This window comes from Antedon bifida, chromosome 2, assembly GCF_963402885.1.
Source record: "Antedon bifida chromosome 2, ecAntBifi1.1, whole genome shotgun sequence".
NCBI classification, from domain to species: domain Eukaryota; kingdom Metazoa; phylum Echinodermata; class Crinoidea; order Comatulida; family Antedonidae; genus Antedon; species Antedon bifida.
The window spans coordinates 18,297,696-18,306,364 of NC_136227.1; positions in this window are offsets into that span (position 1 = coordinate 18,297,696).

Below are 8,669 nucleotides of genomic sequence, written 5' to 3' on the forward strand. Positions count from 1 at the left end.
CCTATACAAAAACTATCCCACACTAGCCATAACTGGATTTTGTACTTCCCGCCCCTATACAAAAACTATCCCACACTAGCCATAACTGAATTCTGTACTTCCCGTCCATATACAAAAACTATCCCACACTAGCCATAACTGGATTTTGTACTTCCCGCCCCTATACAAAAACTATCCCACACTAGCCATAGCTGAATTCTGTACTTCCCGTCCATATACAAAAACTATCCCACACTAGCCATAACTGGATTTTGTACTTCCCGCCCCTATACAAAAACTATCCCACACTAGCCATAACTGGATTTTGTACTTCCCGCCCCTATACAAAAACTATCCCACACTAGCCATAACTGGATTTTTTACTTCCTGCCCCTATACAAAACTATCCCACACTAGCCATTACTGGATTTTGTACTTCCCGCCCCTATACAAAAACTATCCCACACTAGCCATAACTGGATTTTGTACCTCCCGCCCCTATACAAAAACTATCCCACACTAGCCATAACTGGATTTTGTACTTCCCGCCCCTATACAAAAACTATCCCACACTAGCCATAACTGGATTTTGTACTTCCCGCCCCTATACAAAAACTATCCCACACTAGCCATAACTGAATTCTGTACTTCCCGTCCATATACAAAAACTATCCCACACTAGCCATAACTGGATTTTGTACTTCCCGCCCCTATACAAAAACTATCCCACACTAGCCATAACTGGATTTTGTACTTCCCGCCCCTATACAAAAACTATCCCACACTAGCCATAACTGGATTTTTTACTTCCTGCCCCTATACAAAACTATCCCACACTAGCCATAACTGGATTTTGTACTTCCCGCTCCTATACAAAAAACTATCCCACACTAGCCATAACTGGATTTTGTACTTCGCGCCCCTATACAAAAACTATCCCACACTAGCCATAACTGGATTTTTTACTTCCTGCCCCTATACAAAACTATCCCACACTAGCCATAACTGGATTTTGTACTTCCCGCCCCTATACAAAAACTATCCCACACTAGCCATAACTGTATTTTGTACTTCCCGCCCCTATACAAAAACTATCCCACACTAGCCATAACTGGATTTTGTACTTCCTACCCCTATACAAAAACTATTCCACACTAGCCATAACTGGATTTTGTACTTCTCGGTCAAACGAACAAGGTACCAATATCTTCATGCATGTCTGTCGCGGTCTCTGCTGCATATGGAGCCATGGAGTCAAAAAGAAGAGGATAAAAATTTTCGTCACTGTCATACAAATTTTTCTCTGCATATGGTCCACCAGACCTGATCCTAAGGAGGTCCCAGCATTTGCGCTGGATTAAACATAACAAATAAGTGAATTAGGATATCTTGTTGATGAGTCATCGAATGACCAATTTTCTTCCGTGAACATTCATACTCTCTAAGCCAAATACAATGAATTCGGTTTGAGTCCATGTTTGTTTACCTTTACCCAGTTGCTCATTTCATTTATACAGTTTTGAAGACGCTGAACAGCAAGAATGTTTCTCCTTGCTTCTTGATGTTATATGCACAGTATATTTGAGTCTCATCGGCATAAATACGGAAAAGTAAATTTTGCTCACGAATGATTATATACAAATTAGTGCAGCCATTACAAAAATCTTTTTACTCTCTATTACCACCAATACCAATGATAATCAACAAACTCGGTACGTCTCCCATTTTGCATGGTCAAGGATCGTTTGAAGCCCACATAATATTATGTAAATGACAAGTTAGGCCTATATTATTGTATTCAAATTATTGCCGGAATTGTGGATTAAAAAAATATGCAATACGCCTCCATACTGTATACTGTATGTTGATTTTATGCAAATTAGGGTTTCCATTTAACCAAATAAATCAAGATATATTACCAAATAAAATTATATCTCGACCAATCCCACTCTTTCTCATGGTGGTTAAGATACAAACGACTGGTAGGATAACTACATTGCTTGTTTTTGTTTGTTTGTTGGTTGTTTTTTTTGCATTAATTTGTCACGGACAACGTCAGCAGATAATCCCATACATTAAGGAATTGCTGAAACGCATGAGAGGTAGGCCTACGGACCATTTGTCCGTTCTGGTAGGCCTACGTCGTCCATGCTAAACTACAAACAACAAATTGTTGGGGAAGGTGCAGATTTGACATCATCCTACCAGAAGTTGATCTTCGCCTTACTCTCTGTCGTGTGGATTTAATTAAAGACTCACATCGATCATGTTAAGCTCTGTCTACACTATCAAACCAACAACAATAGTTTGATGTGCCCAAATGGTAGTGATATGCCCAAAAATTACATTTTGTTGGCACATAAAGTTTGATAGTGTAGACATAGCTTTATTCACCATGTTTATACTTAGGCCTACGTATGAATAATACAAAGCCGAAGCCGTAGGCCTATACGAGGAAGAATTGGATGAAAAGAGACACAGGATTGTTGGAACCAATGTTCCACTAAACTCGTTAATTTTTTAAAGCATGATGAAGAGGAAGATGTAGAAATTAAATCATTTTGGATGAAAATAGATTATGAACAATTTATTACGACATCTTGATTTTAAATTTCATTATTTTATTGCAGTATTTTTAGATAGTGTCCTTTCAGTTTCTACAAATTGGCAACGTGTTTTGGCTCAAAGTTTTTAAAATGTTCACAATCATTCTATTCTTTATCATCTTATAACGAAAAGTTTATTTTTGCGTAATAATATCACTAATTTGCATAAAACTGATATTTGTTGGTGACATATAATGGAATCACTCCAACAGTGGTCTTAAATGTTTGTTGGCATTGAAAACACGGGTCTAGAAAGTGTTTTGACCAATAGAGAAAAGTTTGTTTTTGTATAATGGAATCACTAACTTTGCATAAATTCATTCACTCTATAGATTCAAGATTCAAGATTCAATTGTCACATAATATTACATACATGGAATTTGTTTTCCTGAGCTTAGAAACATAGATACAATACAATTTAAAACACAATATGAAAACGTAACACCTTAACTAATTATCTTGAAAAATGTACATTGCCCAATTCTACCAGAAAAAAAGTCTATTATAACAATACTATTTAGTGGATGAGTCACATCTTTAATTATCCATTCTAGTTTATTAATATTTATTATTATAACACTAATTTGCATAAAATTAACATAACTCTATGCCTAACTGTTATTGACACATCCCCCATAATCCTTAAAATGATCATTCACCATGAAAATACACCAAATTTCTCAATGGTTGGTCGAGATATACTACTGGCAAAAGGTTGATACCGAGCGGGACCCTCTTTTCTACGATTTTATACGTTATCTTAGGAATCGTAGAAAATATACGAAAATTGTTAGTTATAGGGCCTATACAAAAAAGAAAGTATACGACGGGTGCACGAAGCTATTCTACTTCGGCCAGTTCAATTCTCTATTGATCCATCCGGCGTCGTTTTCCGTGTGAATGTAGCTGGATGATTTGTTATTAATACGCAGGTACGGTATTGCACCATAACTTGATGACCTTTAATTAATTAATTAAATAATTAACAGTATATGCACAACTCCATGATAAAGGCCTCCGATTACTAAATTTATATATCTATTTATCAATATGTTAAAATAAACACATTTTAAAAACAAATCAATTACAACTAACAGTACAGGAGCTGTTTTATGTTTGTAGGCTAGGGCCTACAAATGGTTGCAGAGCACATTTGAGAACTAATTAAATATGCAGATGATACTGTTATAACTGGATAATAAATTAATTTTTGAAATTGATAAATTTGTACGGTGGTGTGATATCAATTGTGAACAGATACTTCTATTTTAATTCTATATTTAATGACATTTGTGACTTACAAGCTCCTGTCATCAAAATAAAATATAAACTACATTACCACCATGAGTAAATCAAGATATTTGTCTTTGCGCCGGGAAGCCAAATTCCTCAGAGAAAAAGCTAAAAGCAGCAATGTTATAAACCACTCTTTATTTTATTTATTAGTGTTTATTTAATTATTGACTGTAACCTCAATGTAATATTTTTTATATTTTGTTAATGGTGGTCTCTGCCTAAAGTCTATTCCTAGACGTATTGTGACCACCATCCACATAATATATATTATACTGATTTATAAAGAAATGTATTATTTGTGGACAACATCAACTTTTCGACTGGAACTTTTATAAATTATATATAGGGTAGATCTGGGCAAGTGGGCCACTTAAGGCATTTTTTTAGTGTAACTAGAAAAATATTTTAACAAATTAATTGAAACTTCACAGGATAGTAGAACAGACCCATATGGTGGTTTTTAAAACAAAAAAAAATTATGGCGAAGCATACTTTAGGTCACAGGTCACGAAGTCTACAGTCTGTCAGCGGCCCACTTACCCAAGTAAAGTTAGGGTAAGTGGGCCGCTTTAAATTTGTGTCAAAATGTCTTAATTTACTGTACAACTAAGTTAAATAACATCATGAAACAATGTTTATGAACAAAATATACCAGATTTAATGATATCTAAATTCAAATTCATTATAAAAAGCATTATATTTGCAAATATCAATACAAAATTGATCATTATCGCTTATATACAAAGTACATTTTGGTTCAGGACCATTTTTTTAATGATTTTGCCAATAATAAATATAGTCAGTGTCCTTTTATCAAATTTAGTCCAAGCAGTTATTGCAAACAAACTGTGTGAGTTCAGTGCTTTTGCCATATAGGCCAGTACATGTTTCATGAAACCACAGTTCACATGTTCCTTTGCATTGCCACCAATCATCGTCCCCCTCTTCATCGTCCCAATAATAGCCATCACAATGTCCACAAAAATCAGAAGGTTGCTGCTCTGTTGGTTCCTGGTTTTCATTTGTTTTTTTAGATTGTTTGCTTTTCCCCTTTTTTTGCTTTTCCAGTTTTGCTTTCTCTCTATCATCACGTTTTTGCTTCTTTTCTTTTTCCTTTTCTTGCCGTTTCGCTACCCGTTCCTCCCTCTTTCGTATCTTTTCAGCTTCTTCGTCCTGTTTAGATTTTTCCTTGTCTTCAAGTTCTTTTAAAATTTCATCGGAAGTCAGGCAGCGTGATTTTGTGATTCTTCTGGACTTCTTGCCATTGAATAATTTATCAACACTAGGTCTCTTGAGGATATTGTCAAACATTCTTACATGAGATACATGATCCGCCTGCTTAGATGTGCTAGGCTCCATAATGGTGGGCTCATCGTCCACTGGCCGAGGAGCAATAACAGTGAGTTCATCGTTTACCGGCTGAGGAGCAATAACAGTGGGTTCATCGTTTACCGGCTGAGGAGCAATAACAGTGGGTTCATCGTTCACCGGCTGAGGAGCAATAACAGTGGGTTCATCGTTTACCGGCTGAGGAGCAATAACAGTGGGTTCATCGTTCACTGGCTGAGGAGCAATAACAGTGGGTTCATCGTTCACCGGCCGAGGAGCAATAACAGTGGGTTCATGTGCGTTTACAAATACAGTTTCTATTGTGGAAGCTTGCATGTGTTCTAGTTTCACTTTGCTCGGGTCGAACGGATAGATACCGGTAGCTTCAAAGCCACTAATGGCATTTCCCATTGAAAATGAATTGTAGAAGACCTCCTTAAAAATTCCACAAAAGTCATATCGGGTGATTACTTTCCCCGGATTTTTCTTCAGGAACGCCTCACAAGATCTGTTGTACTGTGCTTTTACAGACTTAAATACACATTTGTCCAGGGGTTGAAGGTGATTGGTCGTATGTGGTGGCAGACAGTATAAATGAATGTCATTCTGTCGAGCAGTTTTTATTGTTGTGATACTGATGTGTGAAGCATGACCATCAAGGACAAGTAGAACTGGGCGCTTGGATCCTATTTCTTTGATAAAAGATTTCTTAAACCATGTTTCAAACAAATCCGTATCAACAAAGGACGACTTGCTTACACCAAAAAGTGTATTGGGTGGAGCATTAGCGGTGAGGCTGTCACTCAATCTTTGACCTTTAAAAATTATGAATGGAGGGAGGAAGTGACCGCTAGCACTTGCACATCCAAGAACCGTCACATTTTCACCACGGTCACCACTAGTCTTAGACTGCACAGTTCGCTTTCCTTTCAGGCTGACAACCTTTGAAGGTGTGTGAACTAAGCTGAGTCCAGTTTCATCTGCATTGTAGATTTGCGATGGTTTGTCTTTAATATTTAAACGATCCATAAGTTCACCTAGTTTTACAAAATGTCCATTGATTACATTAGGATTTAGCATAATAGCGCGAGCGGCTGAAAGGCCTTCAGGCTTTCGTAATGATAATTCTGGATGGCGTTCACGAAATCCACAAAACCAATCAAATCCAGCATGCTTCTTCTCCTTGTTAAAAGGATGAGGGCGTCCAGTCTTTTCTGCCATCTGAAATCCTAGTTGACACACATCTTTGAGCGTTAATCCAAAGCCTATGCTCTCCATATGCAAAATGTAGTCCTTTAGTTCACTTTCCTCTGCCGCTGTTAAAACCGTTGGTCTAGATGCACGTGCAGCTATATCAACTTTCCCGCTAAGTCGTCTCTGCAGAGTTGTCCTAGGGACTCCATACTGTTTTGCTGCTTGTCGGACTGTTAACCGAAGTGCCTTCACTTCCTCATAGGCTGTCAACATTGATTTTGAATCCCATTTGCCTTGCTTTCGCACACGATTTTTTGTAATTCCGACCATAGTCTACAAAAATTGAAATATCGAAAAATTATTATTTTTATATTGAATTGTATAGAAAAATAAGTTATTTCTCTAAACATTATAATACCCTATTACACCAGGTAGGTATTGATTGTGTAAACTGAAAACTTAAATAGTTTGCTGATTAAAACATACATGGCCCACTTACCCGAACTCATTTGGGTAAGTGGGCCCCTTTTAGAAATAATCAAATAAATACATTTAAAAATAGAAAAACAGTATTTAAACTGGTCAAAGTTGAAATAAAAATATAAATGCATTCATATAAATCACAAGAATTATTATTAAAATGGTTACAATAAAAAAATTAAACAATGTATGATATACCACTTTACATTAATAAATACAAAATGGCCGTTCAATAGTAATATAAAACATTACTATAAACTTGAGTGAATATTCTACCATAATAATATGAAAATATGTATATTTTTGGGGAAAATATTTAAAACAAATATATATTTTAGTATGCTGATACCATAAATCTAATTTATTTTGGCAAATTAAGCCTTATTTTATGGGACTTTCAAAGCCACTGCAGTGTAGTTACCATAGCAAAAATTATAACAACTCCGCCACAACTAACATGACTAATTTTTTTTTTAATGAAAATTCTTAAATTTAAAAATAATAATTTTAGCACCTACCTCAAAAAAGCTGGCCTACATATGTATCTTGATGTGTGGTAAGAAGCTTGTGACCAAATTTCTCAAAAATACGGTTAAAATCAAACAAATAATATGTACGCTCAAAACCCAAGAATAACAAAATACTAAGAACTGTAAAATACTCGAAGTAAAGCAGATATTGAAGCAACAAATTGTGATTTTTATAGATTTAATTCAGCTGTACACGCACAAGTTTGGTATCAAAATAAAGCTAACAAAATTGTTTGTTTAAATTTTGAAACTCCACATTAACACCTATATCACACGTGAGAGGGCGTAGCTATAAAGGCAGAATGGCCCATTTGCCCAGATGGCCCACATGCCCGGATCTACCCTATCATAATATTACTTATAGACAACCAATTTTACAACTCACTCAGAAATTGCACGATGCAAAGAAACTTAGCGATTGCATTTTTAAAGAAAACTATTTTAACGTAACTAAAATAATTTTAATATTAGAAGTTGTCCTTAGCATTTTAACTTTTAATCTAAATTGTAGATATGGTAACATGACGAAAAAAACAAAAACAAAACTTGAAAAAATAACTTGAACGTTCAATTAGGAAAGCTGCTACTAAACGTATAAGGTACCAACCGAACTCAAAAAGTTATTAAGATTATTCAAGACAAAACAAATTCTCTAAATTCATTAGGGCCTATATAAATTTTATAGATCTGGCATAGATGTGTACCACCGCGTACTCGTACTAAGATAAGATTATTTTTACTCAAATTCAATTTTTTTAACAATCAATCTTTTGATAGGCCTATAGGCCTAGCGCCATTCTAACAGTCATTGCTCAGATGCTGAACGGCGGCAATTTTATTATTTACCGTAACTCATTTGTATTTAATTTATTTTTACTGTTTTATCTATGTAACTGTTAGCTCTGTATGTTTCAATGCCAAAGCACACATTTCCAAAAATATTCACTATGCCTAAACTAATTTTTACCGGATATAGGCCTATATATATAAAACCAAAGGCAAATTACTGAAAAAAATTATTGTCATTTGTAAAAATGTTTTGTAAAATTGAAATAAATCATAATTTAATGAATACTGTATTACAAATAATTATATAGGCCTATTTTAATCTTTAGCAAAATCTTCTGATATAAAATTAATGAAAACAATTAAAAATAGTCACAGTATAAATACATAATACTAGATTATCATTATTTTTAAATAAGGGATAAAAAAAGTCAAGTTCAGTACCATTAATATTTATACAGTATAACAA